This window comes from Myotis daubentonii, chromosome 12 (genome assembly GCF_963259705.1).
Source record: "Myotis daubentonii chromosome 12, mMyoDau2.1, whole genome shotgun sequence".
NCBI lineage: Eukaryota > Metazoa > Chordata > Mammalia > Chiroptera > Vespertilionidae > Myotis > Myotis daubentonii.
In genome coordinates, this window is record NC_081851.1 from 37355811 (window position 1) to 37373817 (window position 18007).

Here is an 18007-nt window from a genome sequence, read left to right on the forward strand (position 1 = left end):
CAAAAATACATTAAGTATTATGTAGGCTTCTAATTCACTAGGTGCAAGCAGCAGACACTAGTTACTAAACAATGATATCCAAATTTTCTGTAAATAATGTTCATTTATCACAAATTCCAGGTCTTTTTAAACAATCATAAATCATATGAACTGTACCTACCTTCTATAAAATAAAATACTTCTAAGAACAACTCTGTATTGACCCAGTCCTTAAAAATAATCACTTATGCAAGCAGTTTGTCATCCAGTTATACTCTTTCTGCACTATTTTCCTGAATTGGTGAAGATTCCTTTCACAGCTTCAGAAGCACAAACTTTTCCAAATATTGTTTCTCCCCCATAATAAACCAAAAAGGAACAGATTTCAATCAGTCATCTAATTACCACATAGAATTATGAACATGTATCATTAGAAATACTCACATTTTAAATTCCTTAACAATAAAAAAAACCTGTCTATGCACGTTAATATCCCCAGCACTGTTTTAACACTGATGTAAATATACATTAATAGACTGCAAGATAGCAGCCCTTCATATGGTGTATTCTGCAGAAACCAGAGTCCTGTAAGACTGTAGGTCTTCTACAAAGGAGTTCCCTGGTCAAGAGAGTGTGAAATGCTCTTGTGCTACCCTTCTCATAGGGGCACAATAACTACTGCATATTAAAGGCTCTGAGGTGCACTGGTCTTTACCAAAAACCTTTTTTTCATTTTGCACTTCTCAATTTGAGTTTTCCTTCATGTGTATACCCAGGAGTGATATTTGGAATATTTAGTAATACCCAGGAGTGATATTTGGAATATTTAGTAATTAGTAAAGCACAAGCAATGAATAATCAACAGCAATATGAGCCCCTCCTTCGTCCACTGCCCTTAAGTTTTTAGTTGCTGTGCACAAGGTGATGGTAGGGCGGTCCTCAGGAAGAAAGTACTAAGATGGGGAAAGTAGAAGTCCATCCACCTTCGGGGTAACAGCTATTTACAAATCATAGCAAAATTATTTCAATACTTTAACAACTGGCATATCTGTACCAGTGTGTAATCACTGAAATCAGTCCTGAAAAGACACCAGTCTTTCACGCAACAGTCTAAAATATATACAAAGAATTAAAAGGCCTTTACCTAACTAAAGAATTTCAACTATCAATAAGCAGAGGTTTGACTTGTTTGCTTTTAGGAGCCTTAAAAAGATCACCCCAGACTTCCCATATCGTTAGTCCATTGTGAAATCTAATAGAATGAGGACAAAATTAACAGTCCTAGCTCCCCAAAGAGACCTCTCCCATCTCTCGGTAAGACAAATTAGAGGCCTGTTCAGCCATAGTTATTTATTAAGCATTCTGATTCCAGGACCTGCTAGCCAAAGATACGAAAATTTCTCTCTTGGCATGAATATCGTGGAAAATCCATCATTACACACAAATGTCACATTCAACAGGTATCCTCCACCAACTTCCTCTCTGAGAATAAGTTTATTTAATCCTCCTGTACTTTAAGCCAACACTTCTCCTAACCTTTATCCCAAGACTCCTTCCAAATTTCAAACTTTTAAGTCTAGCAGGTTTTATTTCCTTTTGTTTGTATTTAGTAACATTTTCGGACAGTAATTCACTAATATAGAATCATCAAACACCTTCTTACGCTATACCGTATCATTTCTAATCCTGGTAGAAAAGTTTCCAACAATGTAGTTCAGCGAAACATCACTAACGAGAAATTATATAGCTATCTGCATTTCTATTCTCATTATAATGATATAAATTTTAAATCAAAACATGAAACACAATGTTGGGCATTAGCAAGAACTGACAAATACATTTTTGAAACTCTAATAAAAAGTCTGCCTACAATCTGTATTTCAAATAACACTATCTTCAATGGGTAAAAAAAAAAAACCACGTAATCTATTTTCTTTATGAACAGAATTTAAGTATATTCATATTTCATTTGCATTACTCTTAAAGTGTAAAGCACATTTTTAATCATTTAGGTAAGTTACCGTTTAACCTTCTTACAACTATCATTCCCATTCACTCCAAATGCTTTAAGTAAAAAGATGTTTATATTTATATTTCAACCTTTCTACATATAAGGCATTATAAATTTCATTTTGCAATTCTATAATTCTGAAACCTTATTTCTTCAAATCTAATTTAAGGCAAGCCCCACACCATCAATTTCCTTTTTTCACATCTTTTCTCCCCTTTCTCATGTTTAGACCTACCAATGATGCCCCAGCATAAAACTACTTAATGCAAATACAAATACTAACACCTGATAGAAACAGGAATTTATGGCATTCTCAAATGATCCATGGGAATAAAATTCCAAAAATCAAGTATCAGGTCATTAAGGATATCTTTTAAATATATCAGAATAAATATATCAGAGTAATTTCAAATCCAGCTGTTATTCATACGATTAAAAAAAATTGTTGTTTTAGGTGAGGAAGTAGAAGGTCAGTAAACCAGAACAGATCTCTTCCTTCATAGAACTAACACTTACGTTTTAAAGATGGAGCTAATATTTCATAGAAAATTAAAGAAGCCAAAATGATAAAATATAGTTAGAAATCTCCTGGAATTTTCCCTTTCCACACCTTTGTAATTAAGAGGATTTGCAGAAACTGGAAGTTGGTTGAATAAACTAAAGTATATCCAAATTATGCATATGTAAAAAAAAGGAATGCTACTATTCATCCCTGTTAAGATAGACCTTAAGGATAAGAACTAGCGGATGAAACAACTCTTCAAGTTATTTATATTAGCCTATGAACAAGAAGTAAAATAAAATGCTGTTTAAAGATGAAATGCCCATACAATAGTATTATATATATATATATATATATAAATGTAAACAGTATTAGTTCACGTCACCTATGTCTAGAGTCAAGTTGATCTGAGTAATGTAATAGAGTTCTAGGTATTCCAAATCTGCTATTAGAAGTAAAGAAACCAAAGGCGGGTTTTTTTTTGCCAACAATGGCATTTACTAATTTGATAGTAAGTTTAAATATTGCTAATATCACAGAATTTATATAATCAAGGTAGCAAGTGATAGCCATATATTCAGAACGCATGCTTAATATAGTAAATATAATTTTCATTATCCAGAACTATTAAAGAATATGCCATTTTCTGGATAACTAATAATAACTAATAATAACTAATAATAGTTAACTAATAATAATAATAGATAACTAATAATAACTAATAAAAAAATTAATCCTTTACATTTCAATTTAAATTTTTAAAACAAATACTTCCTAACAATGGGCTACAATAAGGAATTTTAAATTTTTCATTTTTCTTATTCTTCCAGCCATGCAATATACAGCCTTCACTGCCTTAGGGAGAAATACTGCTTAATTTTTTTTTAATCAACTGAGGTTCTAAATGAAAAATATTTTTAATACACAGAGCACAGGCCACAATATTGAAAGGCTTTTAATGGCTAGGCTTAGGAGGCACATGGAAAAAAGGATGTGTGTCTGAGTAGGGGATAGGAGTAGGTGGTGGGTAAGGAAGTTTGATGAAGCAAAACTAGCAAACATATTTGCTGTGGAAGCTAAATGGCAGTTTTATAAGAATTTATTATAAAACCAACACAACTTCATACTTCTCAATCTACCATTATCACACCAATCTAACAAAAGCCAAAATCAGCTAACTTGTTATGATTAATGTATAAATAACAAATGCAGATTTAAATAAAAAATCTCATTTTAGTTAATTATTCCCTACACCTGTCCTTCCCACCTAACTTACTGACTTACCTATTACTAAACAGTTTCATATGCTACTCTTTTTGTTTCATTATACCTTTTTGGTGAACAAAACTAATTTGTGAAACAAAGAAAGTAAAATTAAGCAAAACAAGCAAATGGTTCTTCATAAGAAATCTCTGATTAAAAATTAGGTTATGCCACACCCAACAAAATAAACCCTGTCTTTTGAGAATACTGACAAAACTTAAAAACAATGTGAGGAACCAGCGAGACAAAGGTAACTTTGACAAAGGCATTAACACCTGAAAACAACTAAAATAAACACAACCATTCATTATTAAACATTTTTCATTTAACTCCAAAAGCTCTGGCCATAAAGAGGTTCATTTAGCTAGGGGAATTTACAAGAGCCAACTTATGAACTTGGAAAAATCTGGGTTGAGATCTGAGTTCTTAATTATTAACTCCTTTGAAAACAATTGCAGTTAAGTAGTATTAACCCTTTCAAATAAATTTTATTCCTGATGATATAAGAAACATAAGCTTGTTATAGAAAACAATAAAAGTAGTAAGAAATCCTTACCAATAAAACCATCACCTAGAGTGAACAAATATTTTGATATGTCTTCTAGTTCTGTGTACATGCATGGATGGTAAGGGAAGAAGGGTACACCAAACTTTATTGTATAAAATTAGAACTATACTGTTTACCATTTTCAATCAACATTTTATTTTCCTGTATTTAATATTTTTCAGGCCCTAGCCAGGTAGTTCAGTTGGTTAGAGCATCATCCCGATACACCAAGGTTGAGGGTTTGATCTCCAGTCAGGGCACATACAAGAAGCAACCAATGAATGCATACATAAGAGGAACAACAAATTCATGTTTTTCTCTCCTCCCTCTCCCTTCTGCTCTTTCTCTAAAATAAAATTAAAAGTAGTAATAAAAATTTTCAAAAACAGGACATTGAATAGCCACAACACATTGTGAACTCCTGAAATTTGTTTTATTATTTGACAAGTAACAGTTAAAAATTCTTTTTTATGTCCTTTTAGGAACTAAAACATATACACTGAAGCAAAAAATATTCATTAAAATGCCAACCATAAAAGTTCTTTCAGAAATACCTCGTAGAAACTGAGTTCTTAAGACAGACATAAAAAAATAATTTGATGGACTAAAAAGATATCACCATTAGGTCCCATGAGGTATTTCTGAGTCATACAATCAAGAACTGCTTGTGATTTTGATGTACTCTTTCAGAAGAAAAAGAATCCTTCATTTTCTTTAGATATTAGTTAAAAAAAAATCTAAAATCTATAAATCTAAGTGTTGTCAAAAATTAATCAGCCAGATCATAATGGCTCCATTAGATTTGAAATAAAGAGATTTATAGCAAATCCTACACTTTTTGTTGCATGTCATGGTTTAAAAAGCACTTTAATATTCATTATCTCATTTGAGCCTCACAACAACCCTGTAAGCAAGGGCATCCCAGTTTACAAATTAAGTAAGACCTTGGAACCAAGTGGTGAGATCATAACTAGAACCTTAACTCTCAGTGTTCTTTCCATGCTGTGTTCTAGATATTTTAAATTTAAATTTATTTTATAGCTTTCCTTTTCTAATTATAAAAAATATGTTCATGACCACCATCCCCCAAAAGAAAAATAATCCTCATGACACAGAGAAGAACAAAAAGATTTGTATAATCTTACCACAAAGGGAAAACTATCATTAACATCATTTTCCTAGGTATATACCCACATATCTCAATCAGTACTGCTTTGTTAGAGCAGTGGTTCTCAACCTTCCTAATGCCACGACCCATTAATACAGTTCCTCATGTTGTGGTGATCCCCAACCATAAAATTATTTTTGTTGCTACTTCATAACTGTAATTTTGCTACTGTTATGAATCGTAATGTAAATATCTGATATGCAGGATGTATTTTCATTGTTACAAATTGAACATAATTAAAGCACAGTGATTAATCACAAAAACAATACGTAATTATATATGTGTTTTCCGATAGTCTTAGGCGACCCCTGTGTTGCGACCCACGGGTTGAGAACCCCTGTGTTAGAGCGACTTTATCTCAGAATAAATAAATCCATGTTTGCACCTAAGAATGAAGGTACTACACTAGTTAATAATACAAGAGTACATATCTTCTATGCTTTCCTCAGTTTAACTGGCACTCAGTCTGCTAATTTCTTCTAGTGTATAGATAGATCCACTTAGCCAACTCTTTTCTACCATGTTTTGTACTGAGATCTCAGTTTTGGAGTAGCTAGGAGAAAAGGGAGAACTACAAAGTGTATGTAAATCACAAAAGGTATGCAAATCATAATTCTGAAGGTGCCATTAAGTGTGCATAGAGTATCATTCTGTATATTAAAATGCCAAAAGTGTGGTGCCTCAAGGAAATTGTCAAAGAAACAATAAGCAGACAATTAGACACATTATTTGGTAACATGAAGGGCATCACAAACTTCACTACCTGGAAAGATTGATAAATGTGATTTCAGATGAGAAAGGAAATGGAATATCAACTTGCTAATGACAGGAACAAATTACCATGAGAACCATGCATTAACAAACCCTATAAGCACTAATTTAATAGTTAACATTTCTAAGAAGACAACTTTTTGATAAACAGGATGAGTACAATCAGATATATACTTTTTTTAGGGTCATATGAACTGCATACATAATTGTATTCATAGTAAATAATGCCCAGAGATGTGCACTGGTTCTGCTAACTTTGCTACCCTCAACAAATATAATACATCAGTCCAAGAAAAACTACTTGATCATTTGGAATAAAGAAATCTTTCACCCTAACCGGTTTGGCTCAGTGGATAGAGCGTCAGCCTGTGGACCAAAGGATCCTGGGTTCGATTCCCATCAAGGGCATGTACCTCAGTTGCAGGCTTCTCCCTGGCCCAGGCCCTGGTTGGGGCTCATGCAGGAGGCAACCAACTGATGTTTCTCTCTCATTGATATTTCTCTCTGTCTTACCCTCTCTCTTCCACTCTCTCTAAAAATCAATGGAAAAATGTCCTAGGGTGAAGATTAAAAAAAAAAAAAAAATCAGGAATGGGAAAAGTGATGGATGCTGATAAAATTCAAATATTGTTGACAGCATATTTACGATTTTAGTGAGAAAGCACAAACTGAAACAAAATGTAGTCAATACAAAAGAGATAAGCAAGACCAAGAGGTAACTACAGTACTGAAGACATTCAGCTATCCAGTTCCAATGGTTCCTGAAGTCTAACTGCATACTTGCTGTGCCTGCCATTTGGTTGTTCACTTCTTTCATGAAATGCACAATACAAAAAATGTTCCCATTTGCCTACAGTAGGTTTCCAAAATCGTTAATTATGGATGAAGTGCCAAATGTCTTAAACTCTTTACAAGGTACAAAAGAGCATACTTAGTATGTTACTTGTGTATAAGAAATGGAAATAAGGAAACACATATCTGTTTATGGTTACAAAAAAATGCATAGGTAGGATAACATAGAAAACAATAAAGCTGGTTACCTGTAGAAGTAATAGAAAGGCTTTTTAAAAGGGGGAATATTTCATGGAGTACATCTTATTACATAGTTTTGACTCTGAAAAAATGTTAACAATCTACATTTTTTAAAAATTAAAACAAGAATGGGAAAGAGGGAAAAATCTAAAATTAAAAGCATACTAATTCAATCATTTTTGGAATGAATACTTTAACCCACTGAAGGGGAAAAAGAAAACTAATGGGCCTGGCCAGTGTGGCTCAGTTGTGGCTTGAGCATCACCCCATGCACCAAGAGGTCACCTGTTTGATTCCAGGTCATGGCACATGCCTAGTTTTGGGACCTGATCACCAGTAAGGGGCGTGAATGAGCCAACTGACATTTCTATCTGTTCCTCTCTAAAATCAATAAAAACATTTAAAAAAAAAAAACCCTAATGCAAGTTAGTTATAAAACCATTATTTGATTTATATACCCTCAATTTAGGGGTAGCTAGGTGAAAGGGGAGAGCTACAAACAAATTCTTATCTTTTTTAGTGGTTTTTTTTGTGGGATTTGGTGGGGGTTTTTTGGTAGTGGTATAGGTAAAATAATTCTGAAATTACTTTAGATATAAGATTGAGCAAGTAAATGTTTTGATAGTGGTGAGAGCCATGGTTCTCACTGTGGAAGACAAAACATATAGATATAAAATAGGAGCAAGAAAGAAAGCAGCAAATTATAAACCTTATAAACCACTGAGAAAACCAGGGGTTCTTAACTCCATACCAATAGAGCAATGTATTTGTAGAGAGACAGCTTAGATGGAGAATCATCACTTTTGTAACCATCATAATAAAGATTGGTTTAGGTAAGAATCATCTGTGCATGTTAAGTCCAGAGTGAAATTTTGATGAAGAGTATAAGAGAACAGTTGCATAATCCTAAAATGTCTCTCCACAAGTCAATTAATTCAAGAAGGTGGGGGTGGGGGGAGAAATCAAACACTGTGATAGCCTTCAAAAATGTCAATTTCACAGATAAAGAAAGGTTATGGAAATATTCCAGAGTAAAGAAGACTAAAGAGACATGACAACTAAAGGCAACTATTTAATCCTAGACTGATCCTGTACTGGAGATGGGGGGGGGGGGGGTGCGGGGGGGGGGAGAACAAAAACAGAAACTGATATAAAGTACATTATTGGGTCAATTAACAAAATCAGAATATGGTAAATTAAAGATTTTTATTAATGTTAAATTTATGGAGAGAAAATATTCTATTCTTACGAAATAAACTAGAGGAGCACAATGTAGGCAACTTCTCTCAAATAGTTCGGAGGGAGGGGCAGATGTGTGTGATGTGTGGTGTGTGTGTGTGTGTGTGTCTGTGTGTGTGTGTGTGGGGGGGACACAATAGAGGGAAGAAAAAGAGCGAAACCTACAGGGAATTCCTGTCAGCCAGGGCTTTACTTCATTCAAAAATAGTTAATTGCCCAAACTTTTAAATCCAACACTGGACTACCTAACTTCTTAGTTATATACCAGTGGCCCGGTGCACGAAATTTGTGCACATTAAAACGGATTACATGCCGAAACCGGTTTGGCTCAGTGGATAGAGCGTCGGCCTGCGACTGAAAGGTCCCAGGTTCGATTCCGGTCAAGGGCATGTACCTGGGTTGCGGGCACATCCCCAGTAGGAGATGTGCAGGAGGCAGCTGATCGATGTTTCTCTCTCATCGATGTTTCTAACTCTCTATCTCTCTCCCTCTCTGTAAAAAAAATCAATAAAATATATTTAAAAAACAAGCAAACAAACAAAAAAAAACAGATTACAGCCGTAACTGGTTTTGCTCAGTGGATAGTGTTGGCCTGTGGACTGAAAGGTCCCAGGTTCGATTCTGGTCAAGGGCATGTTCCTTGGTTGCAGACGCATCCTCAGTGGGAGGTGTGCAGGAGGTGGCTGATCAATGTTTCTCTCTCACCAATGTTTCTAACTCTCTCTCTCTCTCCCCCTTCCTCTCTGTAAAAAAACAATAAAATGTATTTTAAAAAAGGGGATTAGAGGAAATATTTTAATATTTCTATTTGCCCTTCCACTATAATAGAAGTGTCAGAGAGGAAAGAAAATTAGTATAATATGTATGAAAATCTCCCTCCTGTCAGAGTCTAGGGCGTGCCGCGAGACCTAGAGTCAAGTTCCCGCCGACCCACACGCACCTCAAAATCACGTGAGACCCAGACCTGGCCGGCCCCACTCACACAGGGCAAGGGCCAGACCTGGCCAGCCCCACCCCCTTCAAGCCCCGGGGCTGGCGCTGGGGGCAGAGATGTGAGCCTCGTGTCCCCGGGCTGGCACCAGGCGGGGGATGGGATGCAGCCTCACTCAAGTCCCCAATGCTTCAAGTCCCTGCCCACCAGCACTTGCTGTGCACGCAGCCTCCTGATTGGTCATTACACATGAGGGCGTCATGACCATTAGCATATTAGCTCTTTATTATATAGACTAGTGGCCCAATGCACGAAATTCATGCACAGCGGGCAAGGGGGGGGGGCCCCTCAGCCCAGCCTGAACTCTCTCCAATCCGGGACCCCTAGGGGGATGTCCGACTGCCTCTTGCAATCCGGGACTGCTGGCTCCTAACCACTCACCTGCCTGATTGCCCCTAACCCCTCTACCTGCCTGCCTGATCGCCCCTAACCGCCTGTGCTTTGCCCTGCACCTGGGACCCAGAATTCCCTCCCTCTGGCCGGCCACAGGCACAGGGGACCATGGGCGGGTGGCTTTGCCTGGACCATGGTTCAGGCGGCTTGTCCTCTCCCAGGCTGCAGCCTGGCTGGTGCCCATTCCTCTCTCCCCAGTGTTGAGTGTCTGAGTAGTTCTGGCACAAGGACCATTTGCATATTAGCTCTTTATTATATAGGATGATATACTAAGTCAAAAAAATGACTGGACTATAAGCAAGTATGGCAGCAGGAAGGAAACCTCCAATATGGTAAAGAACATCAGCCTTAAGCAAATATCTGGATTTGGCCCTTCCCCCCCCCCCCCCCCCCCCCGCATCATGTTCACTCCCTAACTATTGACTGTTAGTCAGGCCATTAGGCAATGCATAATAATCTGATTTTGGGAAAATTTCCAATGATCTGAAGACACCCGCCCTTTAGGAGGGGTGCCACTGAATGACTTCATGCAAAAGTGGTTAACTCCCATAAATAAAATTTAACACTAATGTAGCACAGTATTTTTAAAAAACACAAACCCTAACTAGATTCAATGTTTTAATTCTGGTCCTGTTGCTTGCTAAAAATGTCACCCCAAGCAAATTAGTTAACCCATGCCTCAGTTTGATCATGTGAAAAATGGGAATAAAAACAATACCCACTGCCAGACCGGTTTGGCTCAGTGGATAGAGCGTCAGCCTGCGGACTGAAGGGTCCCAGGTTCGATTCCGGTCAGGGGCATGTACCTTGGTTGCGGGCACATCCCCAGTAGGAGGTGTGCAGGAGGCGGCCGGTCGATGTTTCTCTCTCATCGATGTTTCTAACTCTCTATCCCTCTCCCTTCCTCTCTGTAAAAAATCAATAAAAAATATATTTAAAAAAAAAAATACCCACTTAAGAATGTTGATGTGAAGAATAATTAAAACTATACCTCCTGATATACCACAGGTGCTCAAAACATGTTCGACAGTAAACAAAATGCTTTATTTAAGAAGCAGGTAGGAATTTGTTCCTTTTAAGACTCAGATAATTTTTGAAATTTCCAATATGGTAGTAGAAACAAACACATTTATTCACACACGTGTGTGGTATATGAAACACATTGGGAAATTTGAGTACTGAATGATTACCTAACATTAAGGAATTATTATTTTAGGTGTGTTAAGCATGTTTTTCTCTAAATATTTAGAAGAAAACTTCTGAACTACATATTTATGAATGATATAGGATCTGCTTTTAAAAAATAAGGTGGAAAGTAGAGACAAGATTGACCATTAGCTTGTAATTTTTAATGCTGGATGATAGGTATACGGGTAGTGAATCACTGTATTATGCTTTAGTATATGTTTAGAATTTTTCCATAATATAATGTTTTTTTAAGTAAAAAAAATTCAAAACAAAAGGAAGTTGGAAATATTTGCTCATTAGCAGGGACAATAGGGCAATTAAAGTTTAAGAAAATGAAGACTGCAGAAATGAGGCAGAAAAAAAAGTATGAAAGCTTTAACAAGACTGGAATAATATACATATTTTAGTACTTAAGGGGTTCAAGAGTTAAAAAATAACCCAAAATGTAGGTACGCCAAGGTCACCACTAAGAAAATATAAAAATACGTGTATCTTAAAACTTTCTATGTTCCCCAAACCTTTTCTTTTAAAACAAAATCTTAGAAAGTAACCCTCACTGATCTCTATAGCTTTGCTTTATTTCTAACACCTCACCTTTTTCCTTACCCTCTTCCTTTTCATTATTCTCTTTTTATCTTCCATAAATCTATTTACTTCCCATTTTAATTTTCAACCACAAATACAGATCCCAGGATATAAAACTGAAGCAATGAGAGAGCCCGTCAAGCTGGATACAAAGAGGTACTTACCAGCTTTCCACAAATGTAACTACTTTCTGTTTTGGAGGACCTCTACACTACATGTCAACACTCAATAGCTTGTTTTTACACAAAACAGCCCAAATTATGTTACCAGGCACCCATACTGGAAGCAGTGTCTTAGTACGTACAGCATTTTACTAAGAATTTGGAAAGATTTATCTAAACCTTCACCAATATGCATTTAGTTATGTAGAATGAGTAGAATTTGGACTCCAATAGTCTGTCCTGTGTTCTTATCCTGCCTCTGCAACTACCAGCTGACATCATTCACTCTAATTGTGAGCATCTAATACATACTTGGACACTGGGACAGATACAAAGATGAACATAACATTCACATAAATAAATGGTTACAATGTTTTGCTAAGTGCTCCAAAAATTTATCAATTTAACCTAAATTCCTTAAGCCCCTTTAATTAAAAGGGAGTGCTCACAGGTTGCAATTTTGTGTCAAAAGAAAAAGACGCTAAAGATCTGTAATAAAAGTAACAGCTGACATTTATTCAACAGCTCCTACGAGCCAGGAATAGAAGCTTTCCCTACACTGTCTCAATCCTCACAACAATGCCAAGTAGGTAGTAGTAATCACCATTTTGCAGAAAAGGAAACAAATTCAGAAAGACTAAAATAACTTACTCACAATCTCACACATATAGTAAGAGGAAAAACAGGGATTCGAATCCAGATCTTCTGCTTCCAAAGCCTATTATCTCTCCACTAAACTATTTCTCTCATTTTCTTTCGCTACATGAAAACAAAATTTCCAGAGATCACCTTCTTAAGCGCACAGAAGAGAAAAAGCTTTAAGGCAGCCAGGAAATACAAAGTCATCACTGAGATCATATGAAGTGTTTTTTCAAACCAAATTATCTGATATATACAGCCTCCATAATGAAAGATGACATGCAAGAGATTGAAGAACTATTAAATACCCAATATTCAAAGTAATAGACATGTGACATAAATAACTAGTTAATATAAATGAGTATGAAATTCTGTGATTTCTTCCAACTGCTTTATCTTTACCATTACCTGCTTGAACATGACCAACCAAGGAGAAAATGGCCCAGCTCAGTGTAATGTGTTATCATGTTGAGCCCATTTAAGAATTTAAAAGTGCATATTACAGTATATGAAAATACAAAATAAAGCGTCATGAAATGCTGTCAAATTTTTAAAAATGCAACGTAAGCCCACTAAGTGTTGAATAACTAAACACCAACAAAATTTAAAGCTATGTTGAAATAATGTAAATTATGCATTTTTTCTGTATAAACTTCATTAATTAATCTTTTTAAAAATATATTTTATTGATTTTTTTACAGAGAGGAAGGGAGAGGCATAGAGAGTCAGAAATATGGATGAGCGAGAAACATCAATGAGTCGCCTCCTGCACACCCCCTACTGGAGAAGTGCCCGCAACCAAGGTACATGCCCTTGACCGGAATCGAACCCAGGACCCTTCAGTCCGCAGGCCGACGCTCTATCCACTGAGCCAAACCGGTTAGGCATTAATTAATCTATTTTTAAAAAAATCTTTTTCCAGTTAATCAATGTGAATGGCAAATTTGAACCAGCGTTAAAGTAAATTAACCCTTTTACATCACATAAAGAAAAAAGAAACATTTTTGTGTGTGTGTGCACAATTCCAAAGCTCGTTAGCAAAAGCATTTGAACTAACATAAATCGCCGGATCCTGGTAACAAATTTTTCTTCAGACCTCCTTCCGATTAAAAGGGCATCCCCCCCCCCCCACCACCACCCCGCCCCAGAATGCTGCCAAACACTAACATTTAAGCTTCACAAAAATTAGCTGGATGCCGCCTTCACTATGTCTAATCCAACGCAAGATTTTGTAGGACTGTCTCCTTCGTTCGCATTTACCTCCAACAACAAAAAGGCAAGTTTCAAACGTCCCCCAAGATTGATGCGTGTGGCTCCCATTTGCCCCCCACCTTTAACAGAAGGGGGCCCGAGGCAGGCGTCACCCAAAAATAACACGCGAAGGAGCCGTATTCAAGATCCCCCCGAGAGATGCGGAGAGAAACATCAGAGCCGTGGACGCGCGCTCCGTGCCCCGCACCGCAGTGACCATGTCTTTGCTCCCACACCCGCACCGGGCAGGCGTGAGAAACACCCTCGGCCCAGGCCGCCGGGTCCTGCCAGTTCCCTTCCGCCCCGACCCCCGCAGCCCCGGCCCCGACCATGCTCTTCTCTCCCCGCGCTTCTTGCACAACGTCGCGGGCGCCAAGGCTCAGCTCAAGCTCCGCCGCCCCTGCAGGCCCAACGGGGACGCTCCCCCCCTCCGCGGCGGGGCTCACCGCCGCTCGCTCGGGCTGTCAGGCCCCAGGCCCGGCGCGCTCCCGGCAGGCCCGGCGCCCGTGGGGAAGGGGCCGCCGCGGCCTTGGCCAAGGGTTGTCTCTCCTTCCTCCGCCCCGTGCAACGGCGTCAGGCGGCTCTTTCTGCTGCACGGTCCTCGCACGGGTGCCCGACGCGGCCCTCCGGGGCGGCGAGGGGAGCCGACGCGGTCGTAGGGGTGCCCAGCTTCCCTCCCCATCCCGGGGGTCCCCCAGCCGCCTCCCGCCCCCGCCGTCTGCCCGCCGCCATTTTGTGCGCAGCCGCTGCGACACATACAATAGTCGGCCAGGATCTCCGAGGAAAGGCTCAGGACCCCCGCGCTACGGGCTCCCGCCCTTCAACCCCCGAGTCCCCACGAGGCAGCGGTCCTACCTATGCCGAACCGACTACCAGCCGGATCCCATTTGCGCCCCACACAGTTTACCACTGAGCCTCCAGTCCCGACGCCGACGAAGCCGCCGCCTCCACGGCGCTGCACGCATGCGCGCCTACAGGGCCTCGGCGACGCCGTCCCGGCTCCCGGCGCCTGCGTACAGCCCGCACCACGCTCGCCCGGAGGCACGGAAAAGGAGCGTGCTTCCAGAAGGGGTCGCTCTTGCATCTGCTCAGGCATCTGGTAAAACTAAAGCACCAGCCAGTGCCAATACCTAGGCCTCAGATCCAGAGACAGAGAAGCATAGATCAGACTGACCCTCAACCCTCAGAGGGAAGGTAGGGGAGGGTGGGGGTCAGGGGGAGAGATCAACCAAAGGTCTTACACGCAAGCATATAAGCCTAAGCAATGGACACAGACACCAGGGGGGTAAGGGCATGAGGGGGAGGGGTTGGGGTGGAGGTGGGGGGGGGAGAATGTGGGGATAAGGACACATATGTAATAACTTAATAAAGAAATTGAAAAAATGCACTCCTAGAAAAAGAAACCCAATAAATGTTCTCTAAATAAAATACATACATACATACATATATACATCCATACATAAATACCTAGGCCTGTTCTGTGATAGTCCTGCCCAAATCGCGGACATCTCTAACCTGCATTGTCTCACCTCTTCCGTGATCTTTCCTTGATTAGAGCAGTGGTTCTCAACCTTCCTAATGCCGCGACCCTTTAATACAGTTCCTCGTGCTGTGGTGACCCCCAATTTCATTGTTACAAATTGAACATAATTAAAGCATAGTGATTAATCACAAAAACAAGATGTAATTATATATGTGTTCTCCAATGGTCTTAGGCGACCCCTGTGAAAGGGTCCTTCGACCCTCAAAGGAGTCGCGACCCGAAGGTTGAGAACCGCTGCCTTAGAGCCCTATATCCGGTTTGGCTCAGTGGATAGAGTGGCGGTCTGCGGACTAAAGGGTCCCAGGTTTGATTCTGGTCAAGGTCACATCTTTAGTAGGAGGTGTGCAGGAGGCAGCTGATCGATGTTTCTCTCCCATCAATGTATCTAGCTCTCTATCCCTCTCCCTTCCTCTCTGTAAAAAATCAATAAAATATATTTTTAAAAAAACACACACATTAAATTAGATAATATTCACCTGGCACCTGATGCCATGCTTCACATGGTTAAGATTTTACCTGCCTTTATCCTTTCCCCTTGTACTTTGCTTTGGTTTGCTTGTTTTTGCATCCCTAGCACATATCAGAGCCACTCAAAATGTCAGGAAATTAGAATCCAATGAAAACTTATTCAGTTAAGAGCTTAACCACTGTCAAAGTCCTTTCATATGTCATTTCACAATAAAAATGTGTGGTAGATATTTTCAATCCTTATTTTACTGACGGAAAACCTTGGGTTGAGAGAATTTGAGTAATTTCTCAAGCTCACTCTACTTACCACTTCAACATAAAATCAATCATTGGGAAAGATCTGGGGAAACTCACAAGCCCTGCCTTATGAATAGCAAACAAAATACCACCTACCCTGAGTCTCGGGCATCAGTTTTACCTAGCACACAAGCTGACATATTTCTTTTCTTCACATTAGAGAAGTCTGAAAGAAAAGTCTTTTATAAAATGTATTTTATCAGATTTTCCTTTCAAACTAAAAATCCTGCCTAAGGTAATAAGCCAAACACAACGAAGAAAAAAACGGCAAGCTCTCCCAAAACTCAAATAACCAATGTTGAAGTTTGATGTGTTTCCATCCATACATTTCTTCCTATTCATACAAATATACACAAAGGCTATCTATCAATATTGGGAAATATTCTTTATTCTTTTTTCCAAAAATTTACATGCTAGGCTGTATTTGCTTTTCTGATCACTGGTGTTTCTCCACATAAACTATATCCTCTCCTTTTAAAATTGTGGCATAAGCCCGGCTGGCATTGCTCAGGGATTGAGCGTCAAGCAACCTATGAACCAAGAACACAATCCGATTCCTAGTTAGGGGGCATGCAGGACACAGCCAATCAATGATTCTCTCTCATCATTGATGTTTCTATCTCTCTCTCCCTCTCCCTCCCTCTCTGAAATCAAGACAAATGTGTTTAAAAAAAATAAAACATAAAATAAAATCGGGGCATAATATACATAGTATGGCTCCATCAATTAATTAATTATTCAACTTGTTATTGAACACTGAAGTTTTGAGTAATTTTTATACTACAAACATTGCTATATACACACAGCCTTACGAACTGGTATTTTTATTTCTAAAGTCTAGAATCCTAATAGTGAGACTGTTTGATTAAAAGACATATAATGTAGCCCTAGCCAGTTTGGCTCAGAAGATAGAGGGTCGGCCTGGTGACTCAAGGGTCCCAGGTTCAATTCTGGTCAAGGGCACATGCCTGGGTTGCAGGCCCAATGCCCAGTAAGGGGCATGCAGGAGGCAGCCAATCAATGATTCTCATTATTGATGTTGCTATCTCTCTCTCCCTCTCCCTTCCTCTCTGAAATCAATAAAAATATCCTATATAATAAAGAGGGAATATGCTAATTGACTGCCATGCCCTCAAAGAAGGCAGAGCCCACAGACACAAGATGGTGGCACCCAGTTCCCTCAGCCTCGCCAGAGTGGCAGGCACGCAGCACGGCCTGGCCTGCTCCCAGGCAGGTCCGGCTGCTCTGCGAGCCTGCCTCCGGAGTCCCCCAGTCTCCTCAGACCCCCGGCCACCCAGGGCTGACCCAAGGTGCAGGCAAGCCTCGGATGGTGGCTTCCCAGCAGCCCAGGGCCACCCAAGGCTCAGGTAACCAGAGCCGGCCGAGGCTTGCGCTGTTGGCAGTGGCAGCAGCAGAGGTGTGATGGGAGCTGGGTCACCTCCCGCCCCTGAGGGCTCCCAGACTGTGAGAGGGGGCAGGCTGGGCTGAGGGACTCCCCCTCCAGTGCATGAATTTTCATGCACTGGGCCTCTAGTATTTAATAAATAAATAAATGAATAAATAAAAGACATAATGTATATAATTTTAAAAGATATCATTGGAATAGTTTCCAAAGAGTTCATACTGTACAAATTCCACTAAACATATAGGAGAATGACCATTTTTCCACAACATCTCTTCTTTCTCTGAAATAAATATCATTGGACTTGACTAGTTCTTTGTTTTTTTCTTTTGGCCGGTTCTTTAAAGGTTTGGTAGAATTCACCTCTGAAATATTTCCTCTGGTGCTTTTTCTAGGGGCTGCTCTTGAACAACTTTCTCTGGATATTTTATGATATGTAATTTGATTACAATTTCTCTTTCTCCTCCACAATCATTTCTGTAATATATATTCTCCTAAAAAAGCATCCACATCATCTAGATTTTCATTTCTCTAGAGTTGGGCAAAATAACCTCTTAAATTCCTTTCATTTCCTATG

The 18007-nt window shown here is 39.3% G+C and overlaps 1 protein-coding gene across 12 annotated transcripts in view; it reads right to left on the reverse strand.

The window, feature by feature from the left end:
• ZNF638 (zinc finger protein 638) overlaps window positions 1-18007 on the reverse strand; it is a 111831-nt gene that overhangs the window by 68619 nt on the left and 25205 nt on the right. Inside the window, exon 1 of one of the 12 annotated variants that reach the window (XM_059659485.1) lies at window positions 14576-14715. The exons of the other annotated variants lie outside the window; for them this stretch is intronic. The gene's annotated coding sequence lies outside the window, so the exon portion shown is untranslated. Of the gene's footprint in view, window positions 1-14575; window positions 14716-18007 lie in introns of those variants that run through there. 12 annotated transcript variants of the gene reach the window in all.